At 55.7% G+C, this 24,181-nt stretch overlaps 1 protein-coding gene across 7 annotated transcripts in view; it reads right to left on the reverse strand.

Annotated features, from left to right (window-relative positions):
* ZMIZ1 (zinc finger MIZ-type containing 1) overlaps positions 1-24,181 on the reverse strand; it is a 223,413-nt gene that overhangs the window by 128,066 nt on the left and 71,166 nt on the right. For 4 of the 7 annotated variants that reach the window (XM_037013332.2, XM_037013333.2, XM_037013329.2 and 1 more), the window contains exon 3: positions 13,443-13,521. The exons of 2 other annotated variants lie outside the window; for them this stretch is intronic. The gene's annotated coding sequence lies outside the window, so the exon portion shown is untranslated. The remainder of the gene's footprint in view (positions 1-13,442; positions 13,522-24,181) is intronic. One more of the 7 variants, XM_073240733.1, reaches the window with a different exon arrangement.

A 24,181-nucleotide genomic window follows, 5' to 3' on the forward strand; every position in this document is an offset into this window, starting at 1 on the left:
AGAGGGGTTAAAAAACCATTCTAGGGTCCAGCAGCTGTGACCATGGAGCTGGAAGTCTTGGACCACACCACCAAGCTGCCCTCCTCCACCCCTTCCGGAGGCTGCTCTCCGCTCCGTTCCTTGGTGTTTGGAGCAGCCCTTACCCAGGCTGGCGAAAGTGTCACCCCAACCTGAGTCCTTTAGGCCCCTCCCACCTCAGGTGCTTCTGGGTGTCCCTGGAGTGAGCAACACCTGCAGCAGGGCGTTGTGCAGTGAATGCCTCAGGCTATGCTGACGGTGAGGAGGCTGTGCCCTGGCACACAGGAGGAACTGACGCTCACAGCCCGCCTCCCTGCTAAATGATGGGGAGCAGAGCAGTAGAGAGGGCCTCAGAGGACTAACGACCTATGCTGCTTTTCCCCTTGCTAGAGCGTCGCCTCCAGGAGGGCAGCACCTGGTTCTTGCTCACTGAGGTTTCCTAAACACTCAGAAGAGCGCTGGTACACCATAGGTGCTAAACAAACATCTGCTGACTGCCTGACTAGGGAGTGGCGGTTGCGTTTGGAGAGAGCTGGAAGCTCTTCCCACCAGCCATGTGTTTTATGATGTTTCTAGGGGAAGAGGAGACACATTCCTGTCCCAAGGGCCCTTGGGGCCTGGGCACTGGCCCCATCCCATCATTCATCACAGCTGCAGCCCTGGCGCCATCTGTCCACTGCCCTCCCATGCCCTGTTGTTCACTTTCTCGGACTTGCTAAGTTCCAGCAGTAGACAAAGGGCGCATTTTCAGGGATCATAATCCCTTGCTTGTTTGTTTTTTTCACAAACTGCCCCCTCCCGGCTTCTTCCCATCCAGGGCATTCCTGTTCCCAGATGGGGACCACTTTCCAGCAGGGTGGTAGTCAGGCTCACGCTGGCACCCGGCTCACTGCTAGCTGGGCCAGGGAGGCCCACTGTTGGTGAAGACACAGTGCCTTCCGGGCATGGAGGACACCAGGGCTGCCAAGGAGGCCCAAGGCTCAGGGCTCCAGCTCCAGGCTGCCCCTTACTGGCTGGCTCGCGGGAACCGAGCTAGGCCCTCAGGAGTAGGGAGGAAACTATACCCAGCCTGCAGAGGGATGGAGACTGTGCATGTGTGTATGTACAGGGAGAGAGGAGGGACGTACATATGGGCATGCACATGTGTGTTCTCACCCAGGGAGAGAAAATGAGAGACTGAGGGAAAAAACAGCAAGAAGGCCCGTTAAGAAAGAGGGCCCACGTTAGGGAGACAGAGACAAACCAGCACTGAGATGGAGTCAGAAGCCCCAGGGATGGAAGTGGCTGTGGGAAGATCGCCCCCTGGAGTTGTGTAGCACAGCTGCCCTGAGCAGGACAAACAGAGGTGTTGAGGAAGGAGACAGAACGGGTGTGTAAAGGAGACGCTGGGCTGAAAGGAGAAGCGCCGGCAGGAAGACCACCCAGACAGGGAGGCAGAGTGCAGCCCTAGGCAGACAGGGGTTTGGAGCAGCCGAGAGGCACAGAGGTGGTGGTGGGACAGCAGAGAGGCTCCAAGCCCTGGAGGACTTTCTGGGAAGACTTGGTTGCCACCAGCGGTCTCCTTCCCTGTCCGGGTGCTGGGAGGTCAGTATCTAGGAACTGAGGAAGACAGGCTGCTGAGCCCCACAAGGCCCCACCCTGCCCTGTGAGGGTCCCTGTGCTCTGGGCCCTCCAAGCCCTAGGGAGGTGCCCAGGTGAAGCACAGTGACTGTTCTCCCTTCCATCCTCACCTCCAGCTCATGCTCTGGGGACTCCTAGGGAGGAGGAGCATGCACCATCTCTGGGATGACCCAGGTCCCTCAGATAAGCCCCTTCTTATCATTGGGCCTCAGTTTCCCCCATCCAGAGGAGGTGGGATCGATAGGTTCCCTAGCTTCCCCAGCAGCTAATATCCTCTGCCTCCAGAATTTCACATTTGGCCAGCATTTCTACGTGCTCTTCCCCACCACCCCCATTTCTGAATGAACTCTTTGAACTCTTCCAAGTCCCGTGCCCACTGGGCTTGCATTTTAAAGCCCACCCCTGCAGAAGGACATGTCAACCACAGAGGGGCTCCCCAACATGAGCACCCCTTCCTTACCAGCATCCAGGGCATGGAGATGCCACCTAGCCACACTGGGTCTCTGGGCTCTGACATGCTGGATTTTAATGAAAATTCAGTGAGAAATGATGCAGTTGTATCCTTCTATAGATCAAAAGCTGCACTGGCTCCTTACTGCCCATCAAAAAGAGGCATGATACACCCTTGGGACCCATCACAGGCCACTACTCCCACTGGCCTCTCTGGAGCCAACATCTGGGTGGCTGAGGATTGGCTGTGTCCATTGTCTTCGCTCACATTGTTCCATCCCCTTTGTCCCAGCCTTTCCCTGCCCTCCCTTTCCAGTGACAGCTGTGTGTTCCAGGTGTCCCTGCTGCTCAGCCCACTCTGGCTGTGAGAACCATCTGAATTCATGCCAGGAAGGGCTCTGGGCCCTGAGGGTAGGCCTGACTCCTGCTGAATCTGGGGAACATACCCGCTACTCGCCTAATCCTCCTGGGCTCCAGCCAGGATGCTCTATTCTTCTCATTTTAAGATGAAGAGGAGGGGCCTCTGGAGGGGCAGGTGACCTGGCCTTCTGTAGCTGGAGACCTGAAGATTAAAGATAACTGATCTGTCAGAGACAAAGCTGATATGCCTCCAGGAGGCTGTCTGATCTTCCTGGTGGCAGGGGACTCTCCCCTGGCCATGCCTGCAGCAGGTAGGTGCTCTGTGCCTTGGGTCTGGTTCGCTTGAAAGTTAGATGGAGTTGGGTTTATATTTTGATCCCATCTCCTGGTGGCTGTGTGACATGGGTGTGCTTCTTAACTTCTCTGTTCCATAGTTACTCATTTGCAAAATAGGCCTTATGAAGATCAAATTAGGTGATGCATAATATATAAGGGCCAAGAGCTAATTAACACAATTACATTAAGATTCCCCCAAAATACACACACACACACACACAAAGCAGTTATCATAGTGATTAACAGCAAGAACTGGTTCTTAAATCTTGGCTGAGTGATCCTGGGCAAGTCAGTTACTCTGTTTGCTAATCAATATCTATTCTTAAAATCCTTCCTCATTGCTCTCCAGGAAACCCCCTCAAACTCCTCAAAAAGCAGCAAGCTGTCCTTGGGGCTTGAGGGATTTTTTGGCAACTGGGATACATAGGCTGCCCCTCTGACCCTTTCTGTCCCCTTCTGTATTCAGCCACCAAGCTCCTGCCGCCACCCAGAAGCTCTGCAGCCTAAGCCCCTCTGATGGAACCAAGCAGGCCTGGTGTGGCCCAGCCCCAGGAAACCCTGCCCCAGCCCCAAGTGGTTTCTCTGGCCAGCTTCTTCTTGGAGCAGAAGCCATAGGTTTGGAAAAATCATATTGTACTGAGAGTAAGAACCTTTAATTCCCATTGAATTTCCCATCTAACTCACTGCCTCCTTCCCGAGCCAGCCCCGTAGTCATTACCATTTAAACACCTGAATTATCAAATGGCCAGGCACCAAGGGCTGGCAGATAATTTACTTCTATTACAAAAGACCAAATCAGGGGAAGAGCCCATTCTAACCACTGGGCCTTCATCCTCCCCAGCAGCTGGGAAGGCACCAGAAGGACCTGTGTAAAGACCAACAATGGAAGACTTCAAATGATTTCGCAGTTTGTGTCTACCTCCTCCTTTGTGTCAAAGAAGATGGAGACCTGGCGTTCCTTGTGTTGGCAGCGAGGGCTGGATGGGACAAGCCCTAGCAGAGAGGCAGGACCATGTGGAGGGCACAGTCCGCCAACCGGAGACTGGCTGTTTTCCTAACCTCTCCCTGCCTTAGTTTCTTCGTCCATGAAATGGACAGGATGCTGGTCCCGACCCCATAGGTGCTGTTGGGATGGAGGGGGATGATCCACTGCCTGCTGATGCTGTTATTATTATTGCTGTCCAAGGGCCCAGTGGCTTGGCTGTTCTCTGCCTTTCAGAGTGCAATCATTTTCCTCCTGTCTCAGAGGCTCTCAGGTGGGAGGAGGCGGGTGTCTGTCTGGGGTGTACACTAAATGTGCCCAAGAGAGGCTCCCACTGCAGCTGGACCCTGAGCAACTTGGCCTGTGTGTCCCCACTTGGTCAGGTGCCACACTGTGCCCCTGGTGGGCACCAGCTACCTGGTTCTGAGGAATTACTCTGGGCTGCTCTTGGCTCTGTCCCCTGTGCCACGCCTTGCCTTGTATTTCCCTGTCCCTGTTTCCTGCCCAGGTTCTCAGCTGATCAGGAGACACCCAAGCAGGTGCCATGTATCCTTTGTTCAATCAGCATTTACTGGGAGCCTGCTATGTGCTGTTCATTCCCATAATGCTTGTAAAACAACTACTCTGTGCTGTTCATTCATTCAATGGGAATATGGCCTACAACGCACCAGGCATAATCCCGTGGCTGCCTTACAGCACAGTCCCAGCCTCCCTCTGCCAGCAGACCTCCCTGCCACTCCCTGCTATACCAGAGCCCAGGTGTGTGCCTGCTTGTGCTCTGGTACAACTGCCATCACCCCTGCTCCCCCCACCTCCTGCCCCTGCAGCTCACACAGGCGCAGGCATGCGTGCACTTGTGGGCACTCACGGCCATCCATCCGGGGTTCTGGCCTGGGCCACACCCTCATCTAAGGCAGTGGCTTTTCCGGTCTCACCCCTGGCCCCACATAAAATCCATGAACTCCTTTGTGTGTCAGCCTGCTCTAACCAGCCTCCCACAGGAAGCCTTCCATAACTCCCTCTCCGCAAGGACTCCACCTTGATCTCAGTGCCTTCCTGGCCCCAGGGCTCTGGGTATCACTGAGTCTCTGCACATGAACCCTGGCTTAGACCATGTCAACCTGAGGGCTGTCCCAGGGCCTTCTGCTTCCTTGTCTCTAAAACAGCTTGGTACAGACCCACACAAACAGTAGGTGCTACTAAACACTGCTGCCTTACTGACCACAGATGGTAAGTGTGGGGAGGAGGGACTGGCTTGAGTGAAGACCTGGAGGTGAGTCTTGTACCAGGGGCCAGGTGTGAATGGAGGACCCAGCTGGGCTCCCAGCCCAGGTAAGAGACAGAGTACCCACCCTGGCCCACATCCAGGGCTGGCTGTGCAAGCAGGGTGCCAGTGGGCACAGCAGCTCTGGTCCCTCATCTGAGCGATGACAGTGCAGCCCAGACCCTGAGTTTCAGGCCTGACATCACCCCAGGTTGGGGGGTGAAGGCCCCAGTGGTGAATGATTCCTCCTCTGTCACCTGCCGGACCCCAGCCACCTCAAACAAGGTCTCATAAGGACAGGGTCAGCCTTTTCACCTCTGCTTATTAATTCCCCTGAGCACCACCAAGTGGAAAGTGGAAGGGAGCCAGGAAGTGAGAGCCTTCTCATTTCTGGAGCACTTTTCCCTCAGTGTAGACATTCCTACAAGCCTCCCATGGGGGCTGTCCTGGCTGGGCAGAGTGGGGGCTGGTGACTTAGGTTGACTGTGCAGGTCAAGGAAGAGTCCAGTGTCCAGGAGCAGGCTGCCCCTGGGTCTCTGTCCTTAGATGGGCCTGTTTCTTCTCAGAGGCTGCAGATGCCGGTTGAGAGCTCAGGCCTGGCAGAGCTGCATTCCTGATGGACAGCTTAGGAAGGGGTGTGGTGGGAGGCCACTGTTCCCTGGTGACCTTGCAAGCAATATTCCACTCTGGGCCTCTCAGTTTCCCCATCTGTAAAAAGAAGGGGCTCCAGCAGGCCATCTTCCAGTTCTAATACTCCAGGCTTCCACGTGTGTTAACTAGTAAAGCTCCAAGGCCCCTCAGAGGAGCCCAATGACCCCACTCCACCCTGCCTCCCTTAGCCAGCTCCAAGTTGGTGGTCTCAGCTTGCAGAAGCAATCTCAGATCTGAGTGGATCTCAGTAGATGCCTGCTGACCTGAGGCCTCCTGGAAGGCCCCAGGGAACCACCACGAAATGGCACATCACGCTCAGGAAACAGTTCTTCTGGCTCTGGGGCTTTGGAGCTGGCAGGCAGCTGATGACCCAATCTCCCTGGGGCCAGAGGAATGGGGCTGAGACCCACAGGTCTGCCTCAGGAAGCCGGGCAGAGGGGACACCAGGGAATGTCATTCTGATTATCATGGGGTTTTAGGAGTGCCAAAGAGTAAGCTCTTCCTAGAGCACTTACAGATCATCTAAACCCCTGGTTTATTCATGAGAAAACTCAAGCCACAGAGAAGGACAGGCCTTGACTGAGTTCATCCAGTGCCTGTGACAATGGCCAGGCCCAGAAGCCAGCTCCCGTTGCAGTCATCAGTGTGCCCTTGACTGCCCCTATCACAGGTATTCCAGGGGCACTGGTCACAAAATCAGAGCCCTAGATGCAACCCCAGACTCTCAGAATCAGACTCCAGCAGAGAGGCATGAGACTGCACTTAAACCCACACCCCAGGGGGCCTGTGTGTTGGCACTTGAAGGAGGTGCTTGTGTCTCCATCTCAAAGTGTTATCCTGAAAGGTCCCACTCGGGAGCTCCAGAGAGGAACCGAGGGGCCAGTATATTGGCAAATGGAAGTATCTGGGCACCAGATTTAGGGGATGCCAACGTCAAGCAGATGCCCCAGGGCTGAGGGCACCTGTCTACCATTAAGAGAGAAGACTACTGCTACTGCTGCAGGTCACTTCCACAGCACCCCTCACAGGCAGGTGGCTTCCTCCTTACTTTACAGATGAGGAAACAGACAGCATTAGCAATGGAGTAACTTACCCAGACTCACCCAACTGACATGTGGCAGAACAGAGATGTGAACCTAGAACCATTTGTCCCTAAAACCCATGCTCTAACCACATGCCATACTGCATCCTTTACCACCCTGAAATTTATGTGAGGGAACCTGCAGGTGGTGAGCTTTCCGGCAGTGGAGGCTTGCAAGCAGCAGATAGAGGAGCTCCTGACAGGCAGGGGTTAAAAGTGATCAGCCCTCTTGGAGCTGTGACTAGGGACAACTAAGCTGGCTATAGGATGCAAGGGTGTTCATTGTATTTCATCTATACATAGAGAAAATGTTCCTGATAATTACAGGTTCTGGTTTGTCCAAGTTTTTCTGGCTTAATCCTTGGTCACCCTGGAGCTGCTGGGCAGAGGATGGTTGGGAGACTCAGCTGGGAGGGCATCTGTTGGGGACAGAGAAAGCAGGAGCACAGGAGAGCCAGCTCCCCAGGCGATGACAAGGGCAGGGGATGGAAGGTGGCTGGGGTAGGAAGTCTGGGTGCGGGGCTGCTGAGAGAGCTCACTGGGGTCCTCCACTGAGAGCTGTCACATGTTAGGTGTGTCACCTACTGGAGTGTGGGGCCCCACGGAGGGGGCAAGATGGGATCATTCCATAGAGGTTATAAGCAGAGATGCTCCCCCAAAGAGCCTCAGAGAAGGAGTGGAGGGACCCAAGCAGCTGTGAGGCAAGATATGCTGCTTTGCAAACCAGAACTAAAAGAGGGTGCAAAGCACGTGACAGATGTGAGGGGAAACACCTACTGAGTCCTACAACCAGGGTGGGGTGAGGTTGGCACTCCTCAATCAGCTCTCTGGGAGTCTATGTGGTCCCATGACCCAGGAGCTCAGGAAGGTTCTCAGGGCACAGTTCACTGAGCAGCTACAGCAGACTGACACCTGTGAGACCACACTGAGGTCACTCCTCCTTATGCCTGCCCAGGCCACAGCCCAGAACTCAGACACAAGTGGATCTGATGCTCAGGTTACTGGGGCCAAGAGAGCAAATATGGGCCATGCAGCACATGACACTATTTCTCATCGAGCCTGCATAGCTTCAGAATCCTTCTTAACACAGCCTGCTCGGCACTTGAAGAACAGGCATACTAGATAAAATCTTGCGATCCCCAGAGGAAGTGGAGGGTACACAGGCTGGGTGCCTGCTGGCTTCCCATTGCCATTCAGCACTGGTATACCAGGAACTGTGCCAAGGCCATGGCTCACAGCCTGCCCTGAGCCTTCATGGTGCTTCCAGTCTAGCAGGGGAGAGAGCAGGTGGCTGGCTTGGAAGAGCAGGGACAAGGAAATGCCACAGGTGTGCTAGGCTGAAGGAGGGGTTGGATGCATCTCGCTGGGCCAGCTCAGCACGCACTGGCTCTGCAGCCCCCGGCTGGCTGGCAGCAAAAGGCAGCCTCTTTGAGGGGGCTCCTCCTTGAGCAGTGGCCCCAGGCCTGCCTGTGGGGGACCCATGGAGGGAGGACCAGCCCAGCATCTGAACCTTCCACGACTTTCTGCCACAATGCCTGAGCAGAGGTGAATAGGCGTTCAGCTGTTAACAGAGCAGGCAGCAAAGTGCAGCTGGAGGGGCTGTGGGTAATAAAGGGTCAGCTCTGGAGGCTAGGGGGCTCTGGAGGGACCACTCTGCTGCCAGGCTGCTCCTGAGAAACACCTCGTCCCTGGAGGCCCCTCCAGGCTGGCGGGAGCAGGGCCAGCCTCGGGGGAGATACTTCCCTTCCCCTCTCCTCCTGGAGCTATTTTTGCCCCAGGCATCTCCCCATCCCCTGGGAAACCTCTGGGTTCACAGGGACACATCCTTTGGACATCTACGCAGTTCAGACTGTGTCCTGGCTGATGCGGGTGGGGGTGGAGGATGGGGCAGCCTCCTTTCCAGCAGCAGATGGGCGCTCTGATGCCCCGAGCTCCATTTTCCAGGTTGAGTGCTCCCTGTCAGGAAGCTGGGAGCAACCCAGGGCAGGACTGACCCTCACTTGGCACAACCTGTGATAGCTGCCTTGAGGCTGCCTGGGACTAGGTGGGGAAGCCCAGGAGCACTGAACCCACCGTGGGGGGATGGAATCCTTCACATCATCTTCCCTCGACTTCTGTGGAGGCTCAGTGGCCTGGGTGCTAGCCACAGTCCCACCTGCCATGATTGACCTTGATGACCAGCACGGTGTACTACAGTTCCTTATTTGGAACTGTAGGACAGTGGTGGCCTCGCCGACAGAGTACGCGCTCCTTCTGCAAACTCTCATCTGCAACAGGCCTTCCCCAGCCTCAGTATCCCCACCTGCAAACAACAAAAGCAGACCCACCAAGGCTGTGCTGTTGAATGCAGGGACCATATTTCACAACTGAACACTGGGGTCCAAAATGTGGTGCATGTGTTAAATATACACCAGGCTTCAAAGACTTAGTAGGAAAAAAGAATGTAGAACACTCACTATGTTATCATTCTAATGTGTAATCAATACAAAATGAGAAATGATGCGGCGGGCAGTCTGACAAGCACTCTGAAGGGCATAAGAGCACAAAGGAGATGTTCAGACTTCAGGAGAGTTCAGGGGGCAGATGACCAGGGCCTCTGAGAAGTGGATGCCATGGTGCCCACGGGGGATGGAGGTCATGTCCAACCTATGGAGGAAGCAGGCTTAAGGAAGGCTCCGAAAGGCTCAAGCCTTCTAAAGCATACAGCAAAACGGGGGAGGGCTGCTGAGGCAGGAGGAGGTACAGAAGCAAAGGTGCATCAGTGGGATGTGTGATTCAGGTGGGGCAGGGTGGCGCAATGGAGCTACAGCCAGGGGCCCTGGCAGACGGCTAGGGTGTGATGTGGCTGTGAAAGAAGGCTGGGGCAGATGGCGGCAGCTCTGAATGCCGACCTGAGTGGGCTGGGCACATGGCAGGCACTCTTAGGAAGACTGGCTCGCCAGGCACTGGAAGCCGAGGTAGCTCCCTGAAGGCATCAGCTGAGTGGGGGCATCTGGCCACCAGGCCCCACTGAGACTCCCCAGGCCAGCAGATCTCTGGGAGGACACCCTCTGGCTCCTCCTCCCCTCAGGAAAGGACAATTTATTTATTCGTGAGTATACACTGGCTCCTGCAAGGCAGCCAGCTCCTGGACACCTCACTTCTAATTATAGAAGGAATTTTGTTAGTGTTGGAGGGAAATGCTGGTTTCCAACAACTCCTTTGAGTGGACACAGGCCTTCTTGCTTCCCTGCTTTAGCCTGTGGCTAGCGGCCCACATGCCCCAGACAGTATAGGGTAGCCACCTGGGCAGGTCTCCTTGAGCTGGGAGATTGGACTACATCCAAAGTGGATGGCATGGTGGGTCCACGGGGATGGGATGGTGCCTGGCCCAGCGCTTGGCTACATGCAGCGTGTAGGCTCCATGTGGCCTCAAGTGTGGGGCACTGCCTCAAACACCTCCAAGGAGCACAGCGGGAGGGAGGAGTGTGTTCCCAGAGCTGAATAAACAAGTGAAGGGCAGCAGGCTGGGAGCCGGGGAAGTCTCAGTTCTGCCGAGTCCTGGTGATGACAGAGGCCATGACACAGAGTAGACTTGCCACTAGGACACCTGGCTAGGAGCTAGGAGTGTCCCTGAGGGAAAGGAGAGCAGAGAGCAGGTCCCAGGCTCAGGGGAAATTCCAGAGCCAGGCTTGAGGGGGAGCCACAGACATGACAGGACAGGGGAGAGAGCAGCAGCTGAGGAGGCAGAGTGGGCCTGCTGGGTGTGAGAAGACAGGGGAGCTGGGAAGCAAGGGGGGCAGGCACAGAGAGCCAAACAGAAAGAGACAGAGACAGCCACATGATGGCAAACAGAGACAGAAAGAGAGAGACACACACACACCCTCCTTCCCTCCAGGGGTACAGGCCCCACGCACAGGTGTGCTGCATAAACAACTCCCTTCTCAGTGGCCCTCTCCTGTACTCCCCAGGGGGCTCCGGGAAGGGGCTCTGGAGGGGACAGGCTTCCCTCTCCACCCACGTCCATCCTGGAGAGCCTCGTGCTTCTCCTAAACTCAGGAATGCTCTGAGCCCCACCCTCCCAGTTTGCTGCCTTAGTGCCCTGTGTAGCCCCAACCCTGGCATGCATACTTTTAGTGATGAGGAACTCACTACCTTCCCAGAAGGCAGCTTTAACAAAACTCTATGGACAGTTTAGACTGTTGGAAAGTTGAAGTTGAGGATGCCAGGGAGACAGTGAGGTCACCACTGAGGGGCCCAAGCTCTGCTGGCCAGAGTCTACTGGGCAAGAGTGTTCTTTCACCATTAGTTTGTAAAGTGACAGACTGGCCCATTCCCCTGACAGTCTCTCTGAATTGTAACAGAGTTAGAGAAACAATGTCCTGTAGCCAATACCACCTCCTTGATAGCTAGCTTGTATCCAAGAAAATCATTCATTCATTCACTCCCTCAATGAACAAAATGTCAACTGGGCAAACACAAGACACCAGGATGTGGAGTGAACAAGTATATCGTTTAATACTCTTTTTTCCCCTGACATCTGCCCTTCACCCATTTTACAGGTGGCAAAGCCGAGTCCAGGGAGATGCAGTGACTTGCTGAGAGTCACACAGGGAGCTGGCAGTTAAGGGTAGAGCCTCAGATATGCTGCTGCAGGCGCTGACCATCGGCCAGCCCCGGGAAGAAAGGGAGAAGTCTGCATGTCCTCTGTCCCCAACCCCAGCTGTTTCTAGGACACCGAGGTATTGATTACCACCCTTGCTTTGCAGAGGTTTTCTTTTCTTTTCCACCAAGGCTTTCTGTTCTTCTTTTTTTTAAAAGAACAAACTCTAAGCCACTCCTATGATTAATTACCAGCTGCCTAATGCTCCACCACTGGCAATTTCTGGAAAGGGAATGAATTACCTTGAAAAACATCCGAAAAGAGAACCCGCCATGAAGGATAATTTCAAAGGTCACCTCACACACAGCAGTGGGTTCCCCTTGCCAACTGAGCTGCCAGCAGGCCCTCCTGGGAGGGGCAGGCCACCAGCCTCTGGGGGCCACCCTCTGGCTCCTGAGGGCAGCCCGGCTTGGAGAGCTGGGCAAAAGCTGTAAAGCAGAAATGGAGGTTGTTTCCTGAGCACCTATCCTGAGCCTGCCCCATGGCCCCGCCCCTGGTCTGTAAGGCACTATGTGCTGCTTCATTCCAAGGTACCTGGGTTCAAATCCCCACTCCACCACTTACAGCTCTATGGGTTTCTTAACCACTTTGAGCCTCTGGAGAATGAGGCATTAAACACACCTCCTCATGGGATTACTGTAGGGAGAAATATGAATTTAAGGAGCATAGTGCCTGGTATACTGTAGACTCTCACCAAGCTGTAACAGTTAAAAATACTCTAGCTTCTAAGCATCCCCACAACAGTGCTCTCAGCAATGCTGGCATAATTATCCTCATTTTCAGATGAGACCACAGACTCTTAACAGCAGTGAAGGCACTAGCCCAAGGTCACGCAGCTGATAGCAAGGAGCCCGATTTCCTGCAGTGGGAAGGAAGATCTACCCTGCTCCCTGGTTCCAGAGACCGACAAGCCTAGAAAAACCCCAGGGCTTGCCTGGCCTTGCACCTGGGCATCTGGGAGCACAGGGGCCTGAGGAGAAGAGCTGAGGGCAGCAGAGGGGAGATAAGGCAAGTCCTGGGGCCAGGGGGAAGACTGGCTTCCCCAGCTGGAGCCCAGCCTTGGGACAAAGGGCCCTGGCTCAGGCAGCATTTATGTGAAGGCCTCTCATCTCTGGGTTGAGAGGCACAAAGTAAAGAGGGATTACACAGGTCATCCTCTGGCACAGGGCCAAGTGTGGTCAACCCTGAAATGCGACTCTGTGATGAGACACTCTGGTGTCCAGGCCAGGTGCAGGCCCAGGAGGCTCATTCTCAGGACCTTGTGGCTCCAGCCACTGTCCGGAGCTCCATGAGGGGCCCAAGCCCTCTCACCAGGCATGACAACTAGTTCCTGTCCATCTTGGCATTGGTGGGTGCCGAGGCAGGAAGGAATGGTAGAAACTGGGTGTGCCGGAAGAAGGGAGGGTCCCAGCATCCTTGACAATAATGCTGACATAGCTCTCTGAGTGCTTACTGATGCCAGGAATGCTGGTGCACCTAGGTGGCAGGTGCTGCGATCCCAGCCGACCTTTATAGATAGGGAAATTGAGGCACAGAGAAACCATACAAGATCATGGAAGACAGGCAGAGCCAGGGTCTCAGTGTTGGCACTCTGACCCCAGAGCCGAGAGACTTGTGAGTGTTCATGTGTACACCTCAGTGTGTTTGTGGGAGACACAGGGATGGGGTAGTCCCAGCACCATTTCAGAGAATAGGCCTCTGTGCTCACCCAGGCACCCAGCTCCACCATGTTGCTCAGGGCATAGTGTCCATGCACCACGTGGTTCAGAGTGTGGACAGGGCTGCTGTGCCAAGGCTGGGGATACCAAAGCTGCCCCCTTCCCAGGTGCACCACCCACCCCTTGCCCTGGCAGTCCTTCAGGGGGGCTGGCAAGGTGTCAGCAGGAGTAGCCACACCCAACCCGCCCCTTAGGGTGAGACTCCAGTGAAACGCACAGTGTACTGGGAAGAGCACCTGTCCCCTACTCAGGACATGCCTACCCTTCCCCAAGTATCCGGGCCAAGCTGCTCCTCCCCGCCTGCCTTGGTGCACACCTACCTCCGTGGCCTGAGAATCCCCAGCGTCTCGCAGGGCGATCAGCAGCTCAGCCCCTCGGCCTCACTCCAGCTCCATCCTGCTGTGATGAGAAGGGGAGGTCAGCAGTCTGCTTGCAGCAGGGCCCCAGAGTTGACAGTGCTGCCATAGATAGCCCACCCGCCTGCTTGCCGGACCATTTATGGCCAGCAAACCAAAGTATCCCCACTTGACAGATGGGGTGTCTGAAGGACTGAGAGACAAGGGGCATCACAACACAGGCGGGCCCCTGACGTCCCACACCTGCCATTTGAGTATGCAGATGTTTCTGGCCTCTCTGGGTTTCAGTGTCCTCATCTGTCAAATGGGATCATGATATCTCTCTCTCAGGGTTACTGAGAGGGCCTAAAGACACATGGTGACAAAAGCACTCAGCATTCATTCATTCCCTCATGAAACATCAACACAAACCCTGAGCTGCAAACAGGATAGTGATCCCTGCCCTTGTGGTGACTCTGATAACCAAATGATACATGATTAAAGTGGCACCTGCCAGAAAGAATTAGAATAAGGGATATGCAGCGTAGAGCCGAGGCTCAAAGGGGCCTCTTCAGGGACACAAAGTTGAAGGATGAGCCAGAGTGAGGTAGGCCAAATGCGTGGCACAGGATTCCAAGCAGAGGGAGGAGTATATGTGAAGACTCCAAGATAGGGAAAAAAGCCTGACTCAGTGGAGAACTTGAGTGGGTGGTGAGGCAGGTGTGAGGAGGGAGGGAGGGAGGGAGTAGGGTGCATGGGGGCCAGGAGGCAGGGCCAGCCATTGAGAGGAGAATGGGAACCACAGGCGGGTATGAGCAGCTGACTGACATGACCCGAGTTCCATTTTGAGAAGACCCCCAAGGGTGCTGGGGGAGAGTGCTCAGAAGGGACAGGAGGAGTTGGGGAGACCAGGAGGCAGAGCAGCAGGACCTGCTGGTGCCCTGGGTATGCGGGGACATGATCATCCTTGTTGGGCAGGAGCCAGCTGGCCCATCTCCTCAGTGGGCCCCTGATACTCCTGGCTTCATTCCACTACCCACGGGGCCCCCCGGGAATCCCAGAGGACCAGAGCCAAAGGCCAGAAGCTGGGTTCCTCTGGAGTCCTGGCTGCAGGGTGGGAACCTCAGAGCCCCAGGTTCGAGTTTGAGCTATGAAGGTGCCTTGCTGGGTGGCCCTGGGCAGTCGCCATGTTCCCTGCACCTGTGTGCCCTCCTCTGAGAAATGGCCAGCCTCAGTGCATGGCTGAGTGTCTCTGGGAACGAGGCCTGTGGCTACCGGGGGGAATACATATGCCACATTAAACATGGGCTCCCACATGCCAGGGACAGCAGCCAGGCCCCACCTCACTGGGCAGCAGGTAGAGTCTCCCAGGGAGAGAAGTGGGTACCTGCGACTTCAAAAAGAGGCACCAGGGCCTGGTGTTCGACATGTGGGCTCAGTAATAAGAAGGTTCCAGTTCAAGTCCTGGTTTCACCCTCCTAACAAGTGTGTGGCTTTGGGGAATTTCTTACCTCTCTGTGCCTCAGTTTTCTCATCTCTGGGAAAGGATATGGGGATAATGAGGGATCTCCTCCAAAGAGCTGTACAGACTGGATGAGGTAGTGCCCATAAGTGGAACATGCATGTAGCTTTCCAGGATGTCAGCTGATGTATAAATTCCCTTGCAGAGGCTGGTGCTCGGCTCTGTGGAGTGCTGGGCTCCTAATCCCCAAGTTTCCACAGCCGGGCCTGGTACCCCCAGCCCAGCATGGGAAAGAGAATGTCTCCATGCCCCAGCCCTTTGGCTCTGGCCACCCCACTGTGCTTGCCATGGGACACAATTGGCCTGTGGTTGCTGACTCTGACTCCCCATTTCACAGGGGAGGAAACTAAGGCCTGGAGAGGGCCTGAGGTTACACAGCAAGTCCGTGACTAGGGTAGAACTGGAATCAGCCTTCTGCTTCACCACTGCCCACAGCTCAGGCCTTTCCCAAAGGGAGGCTGGCCCACATACCCACTGACAAGGAGAAAATAATTATTTTGGCAGCTGAGACAGAAGCTAGTGCCAGAAAGTGCTCACTCACTCACTCCAGGTCCCAAGGAAGGCCACCCGCCCATCCTGCCTCAGCAGTTCTCTGGCTCACGGTGCACACGTGTGCGCCTCACGGCCCCGGCCACCCTGGGTCTTTGGTGGTAGACTTACACAAAGGGGCACAAAGAAGAGACCTTCTGGTGCAATTTCATATAGAGAGGGCACCGCACAGTGGGGGCCCCAGTATGAGCCTGGGCCCTCGCTGGGGACTGACCTCCCTTCCCTATGAGCTTGCATTGGACCCCCACCTGGGAAAGAAAGAGGACTGGGAGGCTCACCTTAATGAGTCCATACTGGGGGCTATGGCTGGGATATTTCTTTAACTGTTGGTGAAATACTGTGAGGCAGAAACGAATCTAGCAACCACAGTTTACATGTGAGGCCCAGAGAGATTCCCTAACTTGCTCAGGTCGCACAGTTACATAAGCCACGAGTAGTAGTGAGGAGTAGCCAATAGTAAGGACGGGGGCAGGATGTGAGCAGGAGGTCTGCCCTCACTCACACTCTGCCCACTACCAGAAGACCAGCCTGGGAGCTGCTCAGAGCCCTGCTCAGAGGCAGACAGTGCTGGCACCCATGCTCCCCTGCCACTGTGCTGGTCCCCTCACAGTGGATGGGTGACCCAGATCCAGGCAGGGCTCTGAACACAGAGGAGATAGTGTCCACCTCCTCCCCCAGCCCCACAGGTCCCCCAGGTCAGGCTCACAGCCCGTGCAGCTTTGGCCACCTGGTGGGGCCAGGGAGAGGAGAAGGCCCAAGACAGATCACGCGTCTCCATGCCTGCCCCCAGCCTGACCGGAGCACAACTGCAGACAAGGCAGGTCCACCTAGGGAAGCAATAGCTGCTTAAAAGACACTTGGCGCCAGGAAGTGGGGTACTGAGGCTTGGGGCTGAGTGGAGGAGGTGAGGCCCACCCAGTCTCCCCGGGGATGAGTCCCTGCTGCCCAGAGAGCCCCTGTGGTGTCCTCAGCCCAGCACTCTCACTCCAGGGCTGGGGTGGGAGGGGTGAGGCCCTGACCACAGGGCAGCTTCTGACTGTGAGGGCAGAAAGAGGAGGTGTGCCGACTGCAGGCTGAAACCTGCCTGCTTCCTCGTGTGTCTGCAGCTCCTGGGAACAGGGCAGGACAGTAATGGGTGCCCACTTAGCAGAGCAGGAAACTGAGCTCTGAGGATAGGGTTGCCAGAGGTGTCAAGGTGGAGAGTGACAAGGCTGGCTCTGGGATTCAGAGGTCATTCGGTGGGCACTGTCCCGAGACCCTGATGCTCTCTCCCAACCACACCCACATTCCCATTCCTGCCTTTCTCTAGGGGTCTTCTGGGAGGACAAGCTGTCTGGGGCTGGGGCTGGCCCAGAGAGATGCAAGGGCTGATCAGGGACTGTGCACAGGGGTACCCATGCCACAGCATATCCGGGTGTGACACCATGTAGGTCCAGTGCCTGTGGCTCTAAGCCTGTGGCTAAGTGGACTGGTTGCTCTTACAACCACCAGGGTTTGGGCACCCACATTCTGGGCTGAAGCCCTGACCCTGTCCTCAGCGGTGAGATTAAGGGCAAGGATGGGTAGAGATGGGTTTGAATCTCTGCTTTGCTGTTTAATGCTGGGTGACTTTGGGTAAGTCACCGGGTATCTCTGAGCCCTATGTCCTTTCTAAACACAGACTAATCACACCTCCAGCTACTCACCTACCAGAGGAGGATTCAGGCTAACCTTGTAGAGCCTGATCATGACATTGAGCTACCCACAGCCACTAGGAGGAAGGGCTGGACTGCCCCAATGTGGTCTGTAGGGCAGGGAGCCATGGCAATGGCACCATGAGCTAGAGTTCAGGGGTAATCATACACATGTCCCCCTTATGCCCTTGTGACTGTGAGGACTTAATGAGACATGGGTGCCTGGATACAGGTGTCACATAGGAAGGAACAGTCAGTGAATGGTGACTGTTGAAGTTTGGGGAAGGGGTAATTGCTCAAGGTCATAAGTGGCCAAGTGGAACATGGTCACCTATCCAAACTGGGTCCAACCTGCTGCCCCACTGGCTAACTGATCTGGACCAGCTCCCATAGTACTGACCCTCCTCACCCGAGCTGGCCTGAGCAACACTTCCTATCCCCATTTTACAGATGGGCAAACATCCGTCCTGCAGGCGAGGGGCCAGGGACCCAGTTTCTGGCCCTGCACAGGGAGGATGGCCTCTGATGGAGCTCCCAGGTTCACTGGGGAGACATGGGTCCCCCACCTCGGAGATTCGCCCAGGGAAGCCTCCCCTTACATGACCCTGGGAACAGGCCCCTCATCCTCCCCCGGTGGCCAGGGCTGGCTCCAGGAGCAAGGCAAATATTTACCCTGATGGTTATCCACACCAGGCTGGCTGCCCTGCCTCCCACATTCCTGAAATACATGTTCCCTGACCTCACCAAGCTGGGGGTTGTCAGTGGGAGGAATCCAGACATGGGGGACAGCCAGACCGAGGGTCCTGGGCCTAGGTGGAAGCCAAGGCCGGCTGGCCAGGAGGAAAAAGTGCAGCTTTGAATTGTCCCTCTAGGGGAGGCCCCAGGCTCATCTTGTAGAGCAGGATATCAGCCAGAGCTCTGACATACCCATAGACCATTGGGGGAGGGAGCTGGAGCATCCTAGTAGTGCTGTAGTGGGTCAGGGGCTACCCAATGCCCCCTGAGTCTGTCGTCCAGGCCTCTGTCACTAGGCTTTAGCTCCTCACACCTGCTGCCATGACACACATACAACAGGTGCCCACTGTGCCTGCCACAGACAGATTCTCACTGCTTCCATGCCACGGCCACTACAGTCCTGTCGCCAGGGAGCTGTAAGGTCCATTTTACAGATGAAGGAACTCAGAGGCCAGAGGTCACATAGCTGAAGGCAGTAGAACGTGCACTGTCTCACCCAAAGCACGCTTGCCACAGCTCTGCATACCAGCTCTGCCCATCGGAACCCTGCCCACCTTTCAATGCCAAAGGACTGTTTCTTTCTTTCTCCTTGCATAACTAAAATTGGGTGCCTGGTTATTTCTTCAGCTGTGAGACCCTTGTCCTCACTCCAGGCACAGCAGAATTGAGCCCAGAGGCTCAGGCAGCTCTGAGTGCTCAAAAAAGGACTGAAATCCTGTCTAACCAAAGAGCAGTAGCTGTAGTTGGCCTCAAGGAACAGATAAGAAAGCGGACCTAGTAAGCTGGCTGTTTGGGGCCCAGAGGAATTCCTGGGCAGGGCTACCGGACAATCATGACTACTCTTGGTTCAATAATCCTGTCTGTCTTCATTTCCACTGGGAATATTTCAAGCTGTTCTGAAAGCCTGCCCACAGCCAGGCCCAGGCCCAGGCCCAGGCCCAGGCCCAGGGAAGCCCCGAATATCTGGGCCTGTGCCCCTCAGCTCCCTGCCTCTCTCTCTCTCTTCTATGTGGAATCTTCACAATCAGCTAGGGAAGGGCAGACTGGCAGGGTTTGGGTGACTTGGGGGGGATGCAGGAATGACCTGTAGGTTGCCTGCAGGTGGGGAACACTCAGGTATTACAGGGAACCCAAAAACCGGGTGTTAGGGAAATGCCAGGGGCTCCCAGAACTGCCTTCTCCACCTACCTAACATCTCTGAGACATGGTTTCCTCATCTGAAAAATGGGGGCTATCAGCTGACTTCTAGGGGTTGTTTCTTCATTTGTTCATACACTCCATTCATTCATTCATTTCCTTCATTTGACAACTAATGACAGTGCCTATGATTTGCTAGAGGAGGAAGAGAAGGTGAAGAAAAGATATGCAGGGGAGGCAGGGAGAGGGAAGACCAGAAGAGGGCCAAAGGCCAACATTTGCCAGTATGTTTCCAGGGTATTTGCACACTGTCTACTGCAAGGAGGGCAAGACACAGGAAGAGAGGGACAATTCTAGCGCTAGAGGGTGTACCCAGCCTGGAAGTAAAATGGGGGGTCAGGGGCATCATCCTCCTGGGCAGTCTCTCTCAGGCAGCGGGCACTCCTCCTGGGCAAAGGTTCAGAGGCTTGGCAGGAGAGCAGCTCTGGGCCACAGAGAGAATTACAGGTGGCACCAGAGAGCAGGAGATAGCTGCAGTCAAGGGGCAGGGGCACATGCAGCCCTCACACATGCAGACATGTCCCTGGGGGCCCCTCCAAAGCTTCACCCAGTACCCAATCCTGATATGCTGTGTTCAGAGCCAAGCTGGAGTGGCGCCTCCTCCAGGGAGCCCATTCAGGGCCGGAAAGTCCTCGCTTTCTCAGTGAGCACTGCCCAGGCCCCAAGGAATGATGCTCACCCATCCTGTCACTCAGAGGTGCTCTTGCCTCTGCCCACTCTGCTGGGGCAGCCTGGCATCTGCCATGTGGCCCTGCACTGCCCATTTGAGGGTTGCTAGGAGGAACACTCCTTGTCCCCATCCTGGGATGCCCCCAATCCCAAATACCTGCAGCATTAACACAGCCTGGTAGAGTCTCTCAGAAGAGTCCTTGGAGGTCCTCCATCTAAGCCTGACACCTTACAGAGGAGGGGACACAAGTCTAGGAGGACAGGGGTGGGTCCAAGACTGGGATGAGAATCCAGGTCAGCTCTGGTGTTGGAGGCTGGACTGAGGAGCTAAGGTTTCATGAGCAAGTCACCTGTCCCTCCAGGTCTGTTTCCCCTTCTGGGCTACCACTGGCTGGAGAATTAACTGAGCTGACATTATACCTGTGACTGACGCAAGGTTGGGCACACTCTCAGCTGTAGGTTCCATGGGGCAGCCTGGACTCCAGGCCCTGTGCTCCCTCTACTTGAGGAGGTGGACAGGAAGGTCAAGAGGCTGAAGGGCACCGACACTCCCAACAGTACGTGCAAACTGCCTCACAGCAAGTGTTCCTGATGAGCCCTTTCTGGGTGGGGGCCAGCCCCCAGGGGCCACACTTCCCAAACAGGCATCCCTCCAGGGTTCTGGCCTCATATGGGCCAGCGCTGTCTGAGGTGACAGCCGAGGCCCAGATCGACAAATGCTGGACAAAGGAAAGCACTGCTCTTGCTAGCGGGAGGCAGGAGGTCTGGGCATGGGCACTAATGCCACCCAGGCTTGGATGAGATCCTGGTTCTGCTGCTCGCAGGCCATGTGGCCTTAGCCAAGTCCCTGTACCTACCCCTGTCTTGGTTTACTCAAAGGTGCAATGTGGAGGGAGAAGGTTTAACTGGGTAAGTGTGTGGTTCAACCCCTGGCCCTTGGAGAAGCCAGGCCACAGGTGCTCTTCTGTTTGTAGGAACTCGGCAGCTCAGTGGGAGTCTGCAGGGCTGCTGCTGGGAAGGCTAGGGAAGAAGAGGGTTTTGGGGTGTGTTAATCATCATGATCAGATGATGCAGTCACCATACACTGCTGCCTGTCCCAAGATGCCCCACCAAGGCAGCTGCCCAGAGAAGCCTGATTGCCCCCACTGGGTCTTGCTTACATGCAGGTGAGTTCCAGGCCTGCCTTTGCCGCGTATGCTCCCTGACCTGGGCAAGCGCCTTCCCATCCCTTGCAGTCTCCATCTGCCATCTGTACATGGGGGGAAAGATGCCTATTTAATCCTCCAGGGTGCTGAAAGAACATTAGGAGATGGAGGATGCAGCCAGGCCCTGTGATGGGCTGTAAGGAGGTTCCTTGTTTTGCTCCATATGCTGCCAGCATTGGCTGACCTCGACTTTCCAGGCACCCCTGGGGCCCCGCCCAGTCAGAGCCATCACACACCCAGAGTGTTTCCAGGGGCCCCACCAGGAGACACTGAGAACTGCACACCCCCGCTCCCCCGCCCTGTGTTTACCAGCTGAGGCTGTCAGGACCAGCCTGGGATCCCCTTCCTCCCTTGAGTCTGGGGTCTCCTGGTATTCTTTCAGAAAGAGGGGCTCCCTCAGCCCAGTAACTTGGCAGGATCTTGGGGAAGCCATCCACCCCTGCCCATCCATCTTTGGGACCAACAGAACCTGCCCTCTGGGACTGGACCCCTGGATGGGCTAAAAGTAGGGTCAAGGCCAGCCCCCATGATGGGTGTCTTCTTGTTGCCTGTGCATCCAGCACAGGGCTTGCTGATAGAAGAGCCTGCAGAATGCCTGCTGGGTGAATGAATGTGCAGTGATGGGAGGGGTGGTATGGAAGCAGGTCTATATCAGAGACCACAGCAACTGACCCTTGCACGGTGCTTACCACATCCATACCAGGCCTGGCTCGAACAAATGCTGTTTACATAGGTTAATCCATTTAGTCCCCACAGTGATTCTGTAATGTGGTAATGTTATCCCCATTTCACAGATGAGGGAACTGAGGCTCAGAGACATGAAGTCACTTGCCCCCAGGGCTAGAAAGTGGCAGAGCGAGATTCAGCACAGGCTCTGGCCTTCAGAATCCATGTGCTGTTCACAGCGTTGCCTCAGGCCCCTGGGGAGAGTGGAGAGAAAGCTCATGAGAGGTCATCCAGACCAGAGGTTCCCAGTCAGGCTCTTGGCCCTGTCCCAGGGATCTGATTTAATTGGTCTGAGGTAGGCTACCTTTCAAAGCTGCCCTGCATCTATGTGCAACAGGCGCTGAGAGCCCTTGGTCAGCCCCACCCTCACTCTTTGGTAGGGGAAAACTGCTTACGGAGGCAGGGGACATGCCCAGGGTCCCCTGTGTCTTGGCAGAGCCTGGAACCTGGAGTTTAGGTTTCCTGACTTCTCTGTCATGGGCTTTGAGCTCTGGGAAACAGCACTGTCAGCCCAGGAGAGCAGCCACTAAGCACAGAGTGAGTGGGAGAGATGAGGCAGAAAGGAGAAGGGAGGCCAGAACAACACGCAGCCAGATGACACACAGGCCCAGCAATTCCTGACTCACGGCCACCCATCCTGTGACTCCACCCACTGCCAAAGTACCCACCCTGGCTCACACCCTACAGCCCACTGCAGCCCCCGGAGACCCCCTCCCACTTAGGACCAGAAAGCCACAGAGGGAGGAAGGAGCAGTGGGGCTCCACCCAGGGCTGGGTGGGAAACCCAGACAGCCCCAAGCTAGGGAGACGCTGGGACATTGAGAGGAAGACATTAGCACTGACCCCTGCCCCTCCCTGCCACACCCTGCATACTGCGAGTCTGTGTTAGCCAATGTCCTGTGGACCACGTACCCAGTCTATGGGAGGAAAACTGAGGCCTGCCGAGTCCAGCTGGAGCTGATAAATACTTGGGCCAACTTTCTTAGCCTTATGACTCCTTTTGAATCCAGGCCCCATGCCTGGATGCGCATATCAGGTTTCCCTGCTGCTAGCTCCTCTTACTCCTCTGTCTAAGAACCTTCACTGGCTCTCCATTGTCTTTGAGGGCCAGTTCTAACTCTTCAGCCTTATATTCAAGGCTTCAGCCTGCCTCTGACCTGTTACCTTTCCAAAAACATGACTGGGCCTCCCATCTCTGCACCCCTACCCACATTAATTCTGCTGCCAGGAATGCCCCTGGCCCCAGTGGTCTGACACACTGGGAAGGACATTAACACCAAGTAAGTAGCCACAGGGGTTCATGTCTTTCTCCCTGCTTGGGGGTCATCAAAGACTTAGTGCCCTGTCTTGGCTGGGCACAGTGATATCTGGGATGCGTGAAGGAGGGTCTGAGGCAGTAAATCCAAACCCAGGCTGTCTTTATAGGGTATAAATTCATCCTACCCCCAAGCCCTTTATCCCACGGATGCTCATAGCTGGACAGAACTTTTTCCTCCTTTCTTTCTATAGATGAGGCCCAGACTGACTGACTGACTTGTCCAAGTGCACCAGCAAGCTGGTGGTGCACACTAGACCAAAACACTGGTCTCTGAGCTCCCAAGGTTAGCCCCACTATGAGGCTGTTCTTGCCAGGCTCCTAAAGGTGACTGACTATCTAGGGGAAGATAAGTCATCAGCATGTATGGGTGAGGGAGGGGTGTGGCCCAGAGCTTCCACCAATGGAAGGCCCTGGCAGGGGGTCAGAGCAGGGCAGCTGGAGAGCCTGAGGTCCAGCTTCCTTTCTCAAAGAGGGCATGATTCTTGGCAGCAGCTCCCATGGGAAAGAGTAGAAGCACCACCGGAGGGAAACACGGGGTGGGACAAGGGGGTGCCGGGCAGGGTTTCCTGTTGGGTGGGTAACCTGTGTGGCTGTGGCCCTGGGGCCAGGCCAGGGTCGGATTTCGCCTCATCCCTGGCTCAGGCCCGGATCACCCTGAGTCCCATCCCTTAGGCCTGCCCTAGCTTCCTGTCCCAGTGGCCCCACCCTGCCTGGGACATGGGACAGAGGCAGGGCCCCAGGAAGCCTCCTCAGAAGCAATGATACTTTCTGGGGCAGGAGTGGGCAGGCTGCCCTGGCCTGCTTGGGCCTCTGACCTCTGGACTCCTAGCCGTTTGTTTCCCAGCAAGAGGTCTTGACAACAGCACCACTGGGTTTTCTTCCCAGGAGCTCACCTCTTCAGGCACAGCTGAGCAGGGGCTGAAGGACTCCGTTCCTCCCTGGGGCTCATACCACTGTCTGCCTGACTCTGGGCAGAGGGGCAGTGTCACTTCGCAGGGGCCATGCTGAGCATGGACAAAGGAAAGCACTGCTTCAGGAGAAGCTGAAGACGGAGAGATATCAGGCCTCAAAGCAGGACCTCCTGGTGCTTAAAGATGAGGGGCAGCACCCCAGCTGGGCTGTGCAGCCCC

The sequence above is a fragment of the Manis javanica genome, chromosome 7 (genome assembly GCF_040802235.1).
Source record: "Manis javanica isolate MJ-LG chromosome 7, MJ_LKY, whole genome shotgun sequence".
NCBI classification, from domain to species: domain Eukaryota; kingdom Metazoa; phylum Chordata; class Mammalia; order Pholidota; family Manidae; genus Manis; species Manis javanica.